Source organism: Pristiophorus japonicus, chromosome 13, assembly GCF_044704955.1.
Source record: "Pristiophorus japonicus isolate sPriJap1 chromosome 13, sPriJap1.hap1, whole genome shotgun sequence".
NCBI lineage: Eukaryota > Metazoa > Chordata > Chondrichthyes > Pristiophoridae > Pristiophorus > Pristiophorus japonicus.
The window spans coordinates 142,782,147-142,793,192 of record NC_091989.1 but is presented as its reverse complement, the minus strand read 5'-3'; the positions used below and the strand labels follow the sequence as shown (position 1 = coordinate 142,793,192).

The 11,046-nt window shown below is 45.5% G+C and overlaps 1 protein-coding gene across 1 annotated transcript in view; it reads right to left on the bottom strand.

Annotated features, from left to right (window-relative positions):
- Window positions 1-4,684: 4,684 nt before the first annotated feature.
- Window positions 4,685-11,046, bottom strand: part of LOC139278859 (NLR family CARD domain-containing protein 3-like) — a 228,282-nt gene continuing 221,920 nt past the window's right edge. The window contains exon 14 of the mRNA XM_070898061.1: window positions 4,685-4,839. The gene's annotated coding sequence lies outside the window, so the exon portion shown is untranslated. The remainder of the gene's footprint in view (window positions 4,840-11,046) is intronic.

Sequence of the window (11,046 nt, the reverse complement as noted above, 5' to 3'; positions counted from 1 at the left end):
ATTGAAGGATAAATATTGGCCAGGACACTGGGATAACTCCCCTGCTCTTCTTTGAAATATTATCATGGGATCTTTTACATCCACCCGAGAGGGCAGACGGGGCCTCGCTTTATCGTCTCATCCGAAAGACGGCATCTCCAACAGTGTAGCACTCCCTCAGTACTGCTCTGGAGTGTCAGCCTAGATTTTTGTACTCAAATCTCTGGAGTGGGCCTTGAACCCACAACCTAGTGATCGGCAGCCTGTTTTACACCCTGCCGAAATGTTTTTCCATCAACTTCAACGCAAAAGAAAATCGGGCGGAGTGTAAAAGAAGCAGCCGATTCACGATTGCCACTTTTGCACTACTGCCCAAGTGAAATTTCACCCCGAGTGCATTATGGTAGTACTCTCGCCTCTGAGTCAGAAGGTTGTGGGTTCAAGTCCCATTTCAAGGACTTGAGCATAAAATCTAGGCTGACTCTCTGGTGCATTGTCGGAGGTGCCGTCTTTCAGATGAGACATTCAGATGAGCTCTCACAGGTGGACGTAAAAGATCCCATAGTGCTATTTTGAAGAAGAGCAGGAGAGTTATCCCCGGTGACCTGGCCAATATTTATTCCTCAATGAACATTATTGAAAAAAGTTTGTGGGAGCTTGCTGCGCGCAAATTGGCTGCCGTGTTTCCTACATTGAAGTTAATGGAAAAGGAGCAGTGTGGAGGTCTCGGGAGTGGCGTGGAGGCCCCGATCTGCGTGAGAACACCAGCGACAGGCCGGGGCCATAAAAGAAACAGCGTGGAGGCCTCGGGAGTGGTGTGGAGGCCCTGGGAGCAGCGTGGAGGTATACTACTTCAGGGAGCAGCAGAGCTGGTGCAGGAGGGCGACAGCAGTGAAGAGTGATGTCATCAAGGTCCAGGTCGGTGATTGGAGCGTGGGCAGAGTCAGCAGGAGCAGCGAGGTTGGGGCAAAGGTGTGTCGAGAGATTGTGGAGGGACGTGATCGGGACCCAAGAGAGGCGTGAGTTCGGGGCCAGGAGCAGCACGGGCCAGTCCACACTGCGATATGTGTGCGCACCAAGTCCGTGCAGCAGAGCAGGTCTCTAGTCGTCTTGGTTAATCCTTGCCACTGAACCAAGACCTAGCTCTGTCAAGCCTGTGTGGTGGCTGGTGTGCAAAGGCCACCACACGTTAAAAAAATCCAAGCATAGGTATCATCCGCCCTTCAAGGTATAGTTCGGGACCTGGAATATTAGGTCCTTCATTGAAACACCTGTGAACTCATCCCTTTTTGGCGTGGAAGCAAGTCATCCTCATTTTGAGGGACTGCCTATGATGATGATGATTACAACAGTGACACTTCAAAAGCACTTAATTGGCTGTAAAGTTATTTTTGACATCTGGTGGTCATGAAAGTTGCTATATAAATGCAAGTCTTTCTTTCTTATAGTATCAGCGGGAAAGCTACTGCGATATTAAGTTATACGGTTTAATGGTAAAGTTATAATATTATCATGCGGCATATCATTTGTTAATTTCACTAATAACTTATCACTTGTGCTATTAATTCAAGGAAAATTCAGACTTTGAATTCATTGAACAATCAAACGATATCTAGTTCCCAGCAATAATTAATTTTTATCTTTCAACCATCCAGGAAAACAGGCTTGAAATGATTTTCAGTCAGACAACAGGCATTTACTGTTCTGCACAAATGTCATTGACATTGTTTTATTATTAAGGAATATTACAGTTTGTTATGTACCACGCCTTGGTCAACCTTGAACTGACTTTCAGACCCCATATCCTCTCTCGTAAAACTTTCACCCTTGCAATGTTTCCCACCTCTGCCCCACCTCCATTCCTTCACTGTTGAACTTCTTATCCATGCCCTCGTCATGCTCAGTCTAGACTAATTCATTGCTTTCTTCCCATCCTCCACTCTCCATAAACTTGTCCAGAACTCTGGTGCCGGTATCATGTTCCATGATCCCTCATCAACACCATCATCAGTGTGCCCCTACATCCCACATATAAAATCCTCATCTTTGCCTTTCAATCCCTCCATGGACTCCCTATCTCATCTGTGAAACTTCATCCTACCCTACGTCCTCCATGAATACTCTATTCATCTGACTCTGGTCTTTTGTACATCTCACCCACCCTTCGCATCACCATTGGACGTGGGACCTCATAGAATTTATTCTTAAATACCAACTTAAGTTTCATTTAAAAAATAGATTTTGTTCCCCTGGTGGCTCCATGGGTAAATGCAGTCTGAAGTATGATATAGAACAAAGAGGCCTCGGATTCAGATTCCGGCCTGCGGTGATTTAGTTGATCACAGAAAGAATGGTGGTGGGGGTACCTCCGTGGCCATGGGCTAGGTGTCCTAGTGAAAGTAGGTGCATCAGGGCATCGGGTGAGGGCAGGATAGGGCTTGGTTACAAGTGAACTTTCCCTGTTTTCAAGCAATCATTATCTAGGCTCAAGTATTAATTACCTTCTGGAGATAAGAAGAAAATGTGAGAAACAAAATTACATTTCATAAAATTGGGTTTTGACCAGTGATTAAGTAGAAGAGAAATTTTCTGTGTGTTAACGGCTATCTGGAATTGCAAGTGCATAGAAGTCCTTGATGTCAAGTACATCATCTGGTGATAAAAGGTTGCTAATGGAATCTCCACAGCAATCAACAGCTACTGTTGAAGAGTGAAAATTACCATTTTGATAATTATCTTTCATATCTCGCTGAACTCAACCAAATTAATTAGTATTGGAAACTAGTGAATGGTGAAATCGTTTTGAGTTTGTGGGCAAACAGGGTTCAACTCTGCTGAAAAATAGCCACAGACACCACCACAGCCATTTCCCTCCACCAGTGATAAAACTGTATTTTAACATGTTCGAATGCTGTTTATGGGGGAACAAGCAGCAGAGAGGGATTAGACTAGGTGATTCACCTGGGTAAAAACATTGGCACAGACTTAGCACCCCGGGCCCGAAATCCACTTCCGTCCCCTGCAGCAGCGCCGGGTGAAAACACCGGCAGCTGTAGGAGATGCTTCTCGGGCAGCCGGTCACTACCGGGGCGAACATTGGAGGTGAGGTGGCTGAGTGAAAAAAATAACTTGCCTTCTTATTGCCGCTCCTGATGTGATTTCTTCGCGGAGTCCTGGCTGCGATCGCTCAGCCCGGTATTCTGCCAGTCGCCTGGCTCTAAGTCTCGCACCTCCCAACTGTTACTGCCCCTATTTCTCCCCCTACATATCCCCTTAAACCAAAATTTCTTGGGACATATTAATAACTTTAGGAACAGAATGCACCAAGTGACTCACTCTCCAATTTCACCCTCTTAAACTCTGTATGTATGCACTCTTCAAAGGATAGGGTTGAGACTAGAAATGTTCTGTCCTATAAAGTGTGTTGATGAGCAGTTGTTCTTTACCCTACAGAAAAATGCATTTACCAACAGATTGTCAAAATAATTGCCTTTATTTTTTGAGCACAGATCACAAGTTTGAAACAATATCTATTTAAAATATTTGCTATACAACGCAGTGCAGAACTCCCTGGGCAAAGACTGGTTTCTTATACCTTACAGCAAAGCGGCCAGGACACAGCAGTATGATCCGAGATTTGATTCTGGTGTGTGCTGTGTTAGCTGAATGCAGCCAGCCACAGGAGCCTCACAGTACCAAGACTAGGCAGAGGAAAAAGAATTGGTGATGGTTCCTGCTCACCTGATCACTATATGTGATCCCTGCTGGAGGTGCATGTGTGCAGATGTGTCTCTGGCTGAGAGCACATGCCCTGCCGTGATGGCACCTCAGTTCAAATAGCTTCTGAGTCTCGCTCCCTGCAGGGCTACCTCCATTCAGAAAAATGGAGTTGACGCCAGAGATACATCATCTGGATTGATATTAAATAGAAATCTACATGGTAGAAATTACGATTACTGCTCTTCCAATAACACTTGAAGTACTTCTATTAAATTACTTTCTGCACTATTTTAATACTGGCAGTTTAACATCTACATTAAAGTAGTGCAGAAAGGAACTTGGAATGAATGTGTTAAGATTTCCGAAGGTTGAACAGCACTGGTCGAGGTTTCTGCCCTCATATCGATGATTCACAAATACTTCAGTTAAACACTTCAAATCAACATAAAAAAAATACAAAATCTGAAAAATATATTTATAATTATTATTTATGCACTTCGTATACAATTGTTTTAATATTAAAATGTAAGAAGCAGAAAAATATAAAACAGAGGCTTTTGTCCTAGCTGTAAAAATTCAACTGGTTCACGAATGTCCTTCAGGTAAGAAACCTGCAGCTCCACTAGGTCTGGCCCACATGAGACTCCAGTCCCACAAGATGTGGTTGACTCTATATGCCCTCTGAAGTGGCCTCAACTATCTTCTCAGGGCAACTAGGGATGGGCCTCGCCACATCCTGAAAACAAATTTAATTTAAAAAAAAACTGCATTCCAGTGAGGAATAAAATGTGAACTGTCAGCTTTTGACATTTCAACTGAAGGATGCAGCCTGGGCAATATGATTACCACAAATATACAACTTTCACAAGTGCACTTTAAGGTGGCAAATACAAACTAAGACAATGACACATACATGTATCATTTTATAAGTACTGGTTTACTCTACATATGTTCAAAGGTGGTTGCATTTTCTTGGAGAAGAAAGGCCAATGAACTTGTTCCATGTAAAGGAAAGCTGTGATGTTTGTCAATGTCGCTTATTGTATTCGTATCTGGGTCCGACTGGAGACAGCTGGACATATTTCCCACAGTTGTGAACTTGATGCTCTTGGTCCACTCAAGCAGCATTCATTTTTAGCCCTGTTCAATAGGAAAAATGCTTAATGTAGTAACAGATTACATTCTGTGCCCCAATTTTCTTACCCTGTAGTTTAGCTCCTAAACATCCTTGACATGAAGAAGGACTTGAGATTAAAAGTTTCAGGAACAGAAGCAGTAAATGTCATTGCTCTACAACATAAAACACTGCCCCATCAACACTATCGAGAATAAAAATGTTCTTGTTGTTCATCCACCAGAAATGACCCGAGCAGAGCCTGCACAGCAAGCTTCCTGTGACACTGTGCGTTGGGGGGGGGGGGGGAAGAATATCAGGTCACAATCTCTCACACCCAATGTACCCCGGAAGTGCATGTGTTCCTGTAGCACAGTCAGCATGCATCAGTGTTGGAATGTGTGCACCTGTCTGTTAGAGTAGTAACACTACCCTAGCCAATGGCTGTCACCAGATTCAGTGTTGGAAAATGATTTTCCTTTTAAGCTCTAGGTACATTTAAAAAAATCTTGGAGTCAGATCTAGTAAGCAGATCTTACATTCAACTTTGAAATGCTTTGCATTGAAATGCCTTGAAATACATATAGAGGTGTATTATTTCTCAGTTCATGCCTCTGCACTGGTAGGACGAAGGCTTTCTCTCTCTGCTGGCTGTAAGGGTCCAAGGGGAGAAATTCGAGTAGTGTCGGTTTCCGCGTGAAATGGGCAGGGAAATTTCACGTGGCCCGAGGCCCGATCGAAATTGACACTCGGGCATGAACTGCATGAAATCGGCGAGCTGTGGACAGCAATTGGGTTTTTGGTGCAGCTTACAGTTTGGAGCCTTGGGAACTTTAGTCAGCTGTGCACTGAGCCAGCCTGCAGGTAGGTCCTGGGGGTGGGGGAGCCGATGGGAGTGGGGGGGAGTCGATGCGGGGGGGGCGGGGGAGTCTGGGCCAGCAGAAGCCTGCTGTGTTTCTGTGGAATCAGGAGAACTCCTGCTCTTCCAGGCGCCATAGAAATTATGTCTTAAAAACTTTCCTCATCTTTTAGTGGTCGGCCTCCAGTGGTTCGTTTAAGGGCTGCTGGTTAGGCTGCTGAAGACCTGGAACAACTGGGTAGGGTAGACAGCTTGCAGCTGATGACCAATTTTGCATCGGGGTCCTAAAACTGACGCTAGTCTCCCCATTTGCATATTCAAGACACCTAATGCCTGCTTCAGGCGAGTGCCCATGCCAGCACACTTCCGGGGGAGATTGGATGTGAGAGATTACAACCTGATATTCTTCCCCCTAACGCTCATGGTCACCCAGAAAATGGGAACAACCCTGTCCAATTTCCACCCCCTAGTCTCAATCCATTTTCTAGTGGGTTGGCCCCTCAGCACAAAACTGCTCCTAATTTGGTATTTAGGGGATAATGCTTGATATGATTCTTCCCTTCCAGCAGAGAACCACACTGAGAGTGCCAGTTAGTACTGTAGCCCTATCTCTGACCTGCACTCTCTTCCACCCTGGCTTCCCTGCTTGTAACACAGGATTGTGGAATTTCCCCTTATGTAACCAGCCTTATACAGGGAGGGTCGAAGGATGTTTGGTGTGGGAAATGGAAAATGGCTGTCAAGATAGTCTTCAAAACTGAGACTAAAGTACATTGTTGGGACAGAGTAAAAGGGAGCTTTGTGCTAAAGCTGGCCATGTTTAATCTGAACTGGGAGTCTTTGACACTGGTTACCATCAAAGAGAAGTGTTAAGCACCAACTTCCTTTGCTTTAGTGACTACAAACATTCACCAAAACAAATTGCTACAGATTCTTTATCTGACCCAATTCTAATCTTAATCTGAAATTGTTTTATAAATAGTAGACTTTTTGTCATGTGACACAATGGTAAAATCAGAATAATTTCTTGAAATAAACTATACACATCATTCTTTAAAATGGTGACTGAAGGGAATTTAGGCTGTAACATGCTCTCAGCATTTGGTTATGACATTATTACAATATTATAATTTCAGACTAGGTTTAGAATTGATTCAGCTAAGAAATATGCAAGATGCTCTCAGCATTTGGTTTATGATATTGGGCCCAAATTTGGCCCTCTGGTTTTTTCGGCGCACTTACCTGAGGTGCGCCCACTCTCTGCTCCTAAAACGGCGCCGAAAATGTAGCTCCGTATTCTCCCTGCTCCGTGGACCATCCTAGGCCTTGGCGTGGCGTGGCAAGCACAGTGGGGGGCGGAGCTAGGACCGTGCTGCTGAAAGAGAGCCAGCGGGGGGCGGGGCTAGGGCCCAGCATCTGTAACAGTGCCGGCAATGTTGCGCATGCGCAATGGGGGAATTAACATTGGCAATCGGCCATTTTTAAAGGGAAAGCCTTCTCATTGATTTTTGGTGTCTGAAGGAGTGGAAAGCCTACTCAGTGATTTTTGGTGCCTGAAGGAGTGCTGTGAGGAGAACTGTGGAAGAAATCAGCTGTTGGAATCTGTGAGTGCTCTGTGTTGCTGCTAAACTTCCAGAAGGAGTGCTGCATAGGTGAAAATCATTGCTGCATGCAAAATAAGGACTGTGTGTTTTGAAAAATCACTGAGTGTCAATTCAACACAGCAAAACAACAACGTGCACCAAGAACAAAACATTTCTTGCATGACAAAGTGGAGACACTAATTAATGTCATTGAGCAGAGATGGCAGGAGCTGCATACCAGCAACAGAGGTCGCACAAAAGTGCCACCCAAAGAAATGAAGAAACGCTGGAACCAAGTTGCAGAAGATTACTGCGCAGTGGTGAATACCACGAGATCTGGAAGCCAGTGTAAAAAGAAATGGCAGGACCTTGGTCATGTATTAGTATAAGTAATATTTTCATTTTTCAATGCAATTGCAATTGTAAATGTGACCATCTGTATATGTCCCACTCAGCAGAAAGACACCCTCTCTAAAAAGTTATATTTTCATCTTTGCAGAAGAAATTGGCCCACAACAAAAGGGAACGAACTCGAACAGGAGGAGGCCCGCCAAATCTGCACCAACTAACAGCCTTGGAAGAGAGGGTCGCTGCTTTGATGGGTCCTACCTGGAGAAAAACTTTTTGGGGGGCCGGGGGGGGGGGGGGGTGTGGGGAGCATGGAGATGTATAAAAATCAGAATGTTGAACTTAATATGGTTGAGGCCACGGTACAGGATTTCGTGTTGCCAAACACTTCCATGAGTTCTGGTGCGACATTCTATGGTTTCACCCCGTCCCCATCCATGTATAGTGCATTAAGTTCTGGTGCAACATTCCATGGTTTCCCAAGTTCCGAGGTTGCGGGTCCCAGTGCTGGTGGGATGCAGCATGGAACATTCAGGGCCCTATTGTCCCAGCTTGCGCCTCGCAGTGGTGGTGGGATGCAGCATGTAACATCCAGGGCCCCACCGTCCGAGGGCCCAGAGCTGGTGGGATGCAGCATGGAACAGCCAGGGCCCCACCGTCCCAGCCTGCGCCTCCTACTGGAGGGGTGCCATGAGGCAGACCCAGGGTGAGGGGAAGGAGAAATCGACCACGCTCTCTTGAGATGCAGGGTGCAACAGATGTGGTTCAGATGATGGCATTGGGTGTGGAGACCAATGACCTTACCCGATCACTCGTGCACACTGTCAGTGGGGTGGGTGATAAGGTAATGGGACTGTCAGGCGAAATTCTGACGGGGTTAGACAGGTTAGATGCAGGAAGAATGTTCCCAATGTTGGGGAAGTCCAGAACCAGGGGACACAGTCTAAGGATAAGGGGGAAGCCATTTAGGACCGAGATGAGGAGGAATTTCTTCACCCAGAGAGTGGTGAACCTGTGGAATTCTCTACCACAGAAAGTTGTTAAGGCCAATTCACTAAATATATTCAAAAAGGAGTTAGATGAAGTCCTTACTACTAGGGGAATCAAGGGGTATGGTGAGAAAGCAGGAATGGGGTACTGAAGTTGCATGTTCAGCCATGAACTCATTGAATGGCGGTGCAGGCTAGAAGGGCCGAATGGCCTACTCCTGCACCTATTTTCTATGTTTCTATGTTTCTAAATAGCAGTAATGACACAGGAAATGAAGGAGGTAATTTCAGGGAGGGCATGTGTGAGGTAGCTGCTGCAATAAGGGAACACAGCCAGGCCAATCAACTGCCACTCCCAAGGCAATCCCCGCACCAAGCCGGGCCGCCCCCACTCCACCCCCATGAAGAAGTGCACATTCACCGAGATGTGGATGAGAGATGGGTGCAGCCTTTCTTTGCTGCTGTTGTTGTTGTTGTTGGTGTTACTGTTGTAACTGTTTTCAAATTGAAAGTTTTTTGTAAGTTATTTCAATTTACAACTAAAAAGTGATATTAAAGTTTTTAAGTGATCTTAGAGTGTAAGTTTTTTCAAATTGAAATTGTTTTGTAAGTTTTGTAACTTTTTAAGTTTATAAGTGATCTTAAAGTTTTTAAGTGATCTTAAAGAGTCATATTAAAGTAAAGTTTGATAGAAGAATTATTTTATTGCACTAAAGTGAAGTACATTGCAAACTTTTCAATAAAATATATTTTACATTAAAACTGAATCATGTTCCATTAACACAACACAACATTTATGGATAACTGCAAAAAATAAACATGTCTATGTGGTATAGTTGTTGCTGAGCCCTCAGGCATCAGTAAAGCGTTCATGGATGAGCTGCTGGTGCAAGGCTCGAGCAATCATTAAAGGAGCACGATGGCCCGCCCTCCTTCGATGTCGTGCTCTGGCCTCAGGCACTTGCATGGTCTCCTGATCCTCGTCATCATCCTCCTCCAGCTCCTCCTCCTCCTGCTCGTCACCTGCAGCTTCCAAATCATTATCAGGCACTCTCACCGTAGGTGGGTCTTCTTCTTCCACTACCAGTTGCTGCTGCCTCATGATGGCTAAGTTATGCAGCATGCAGCACACAACAGTGAACTGACCGACAATCTCAGGGAAGTATTGCAAGTAGCCTCCGGAATGGTCCAGGCATCGGAAATTCTGTTTGAAGATGCCAATGGTCCTCTCGATTATGCTGCACATCGCAATGTGCCACATGTTGTATTCCCGGTCAGCTTCCGTCTGGGTTATGCATAGGGCGTCATGAACCAGGTGGTGAGGCCATACACTTTGTTTCCCAGCAGCCAGCTCTGCCCTTCTGGCTGCTGCTGAAACATGGCAGAGATGGTGCTCCCGCGTAGGATGAACGCATCATGGGTGCTCGCAGGGTATCTCGCATCAACTGACATGATGATATGCATGGTATCACACACGAGCTGCACATTAACGGAGTGGAAGCCTTTTCTATTCCTGTACATCTTGGAATCCTTCAAATGTGCTCGCAAGGCGATGTGGGTACAATCAATGCAGCCCTGTACCTTTGGGAAGCCAGCAATCCTGGAGAAGCCCACAGCCCTTTCACGCATTGCCTAGGCGGTCATGGGGAACTTTAGGTAGTCATTCCTCTGGACATAGAGTGCAGCAGTCACCTGCCAAATGCAGATATGTGTTGCATGTTGAGAAATGGTGCACACATCCCCAGTTGTCACCTGGAATGATCCAGATGCATAGAATGAAAGTGCAGCTGTAACCTTCACTTCAACTGACAAAACAGTCCTGCTGACGCTTCTAGGTTGCAGGTCTGCTTTTACTAACTTACAGATCTTGGTTACAACTTCTTTGCAGAAACGCAGCCTTCTGACACAGTCTGCATCACTCAGGTGCAGGTATGAACGTGTATCTCAAATACACTCAATGTGGGTAAGGCCTCCTACAATCATCCTACATGCTCTGTGGTTCATCATGCGATGATGTCAAATCAATCGTCACCTCCGCAGCACCATCATGCAGAAGGCTTGCACGAGTATGGCATTGTCAGTATTGCCCCCATGATTAAATTGTACCTTTGCAAGAAGCTCAAAACAGCAGGACAAGCTTTTTTGTTCTCTCTCTCCCCAAGATCAACGCCCTAGTATGGACCACACCCAGGTCTGCGCATGCACAATACGCTTGCTTAGAATGGGAAGCTAGGCATTCCAATGAGGGCATGTGGGGCAATGAAATCTAATGCAATTCTTTAATTTTAGATTTTTTTCAAAATAACACCCCACTACCGACCGAACGTCTCGTCAGTGGGCTCGAGTGCTGCTGCATCGTGTAATGGTTCTCATCCCTTCAGTTTGGCTTCCACACACCCCCACACACCCCCCGGACTTATTTTGAAGCCGAGCACAGAGCCCCTGTGTCTGGGC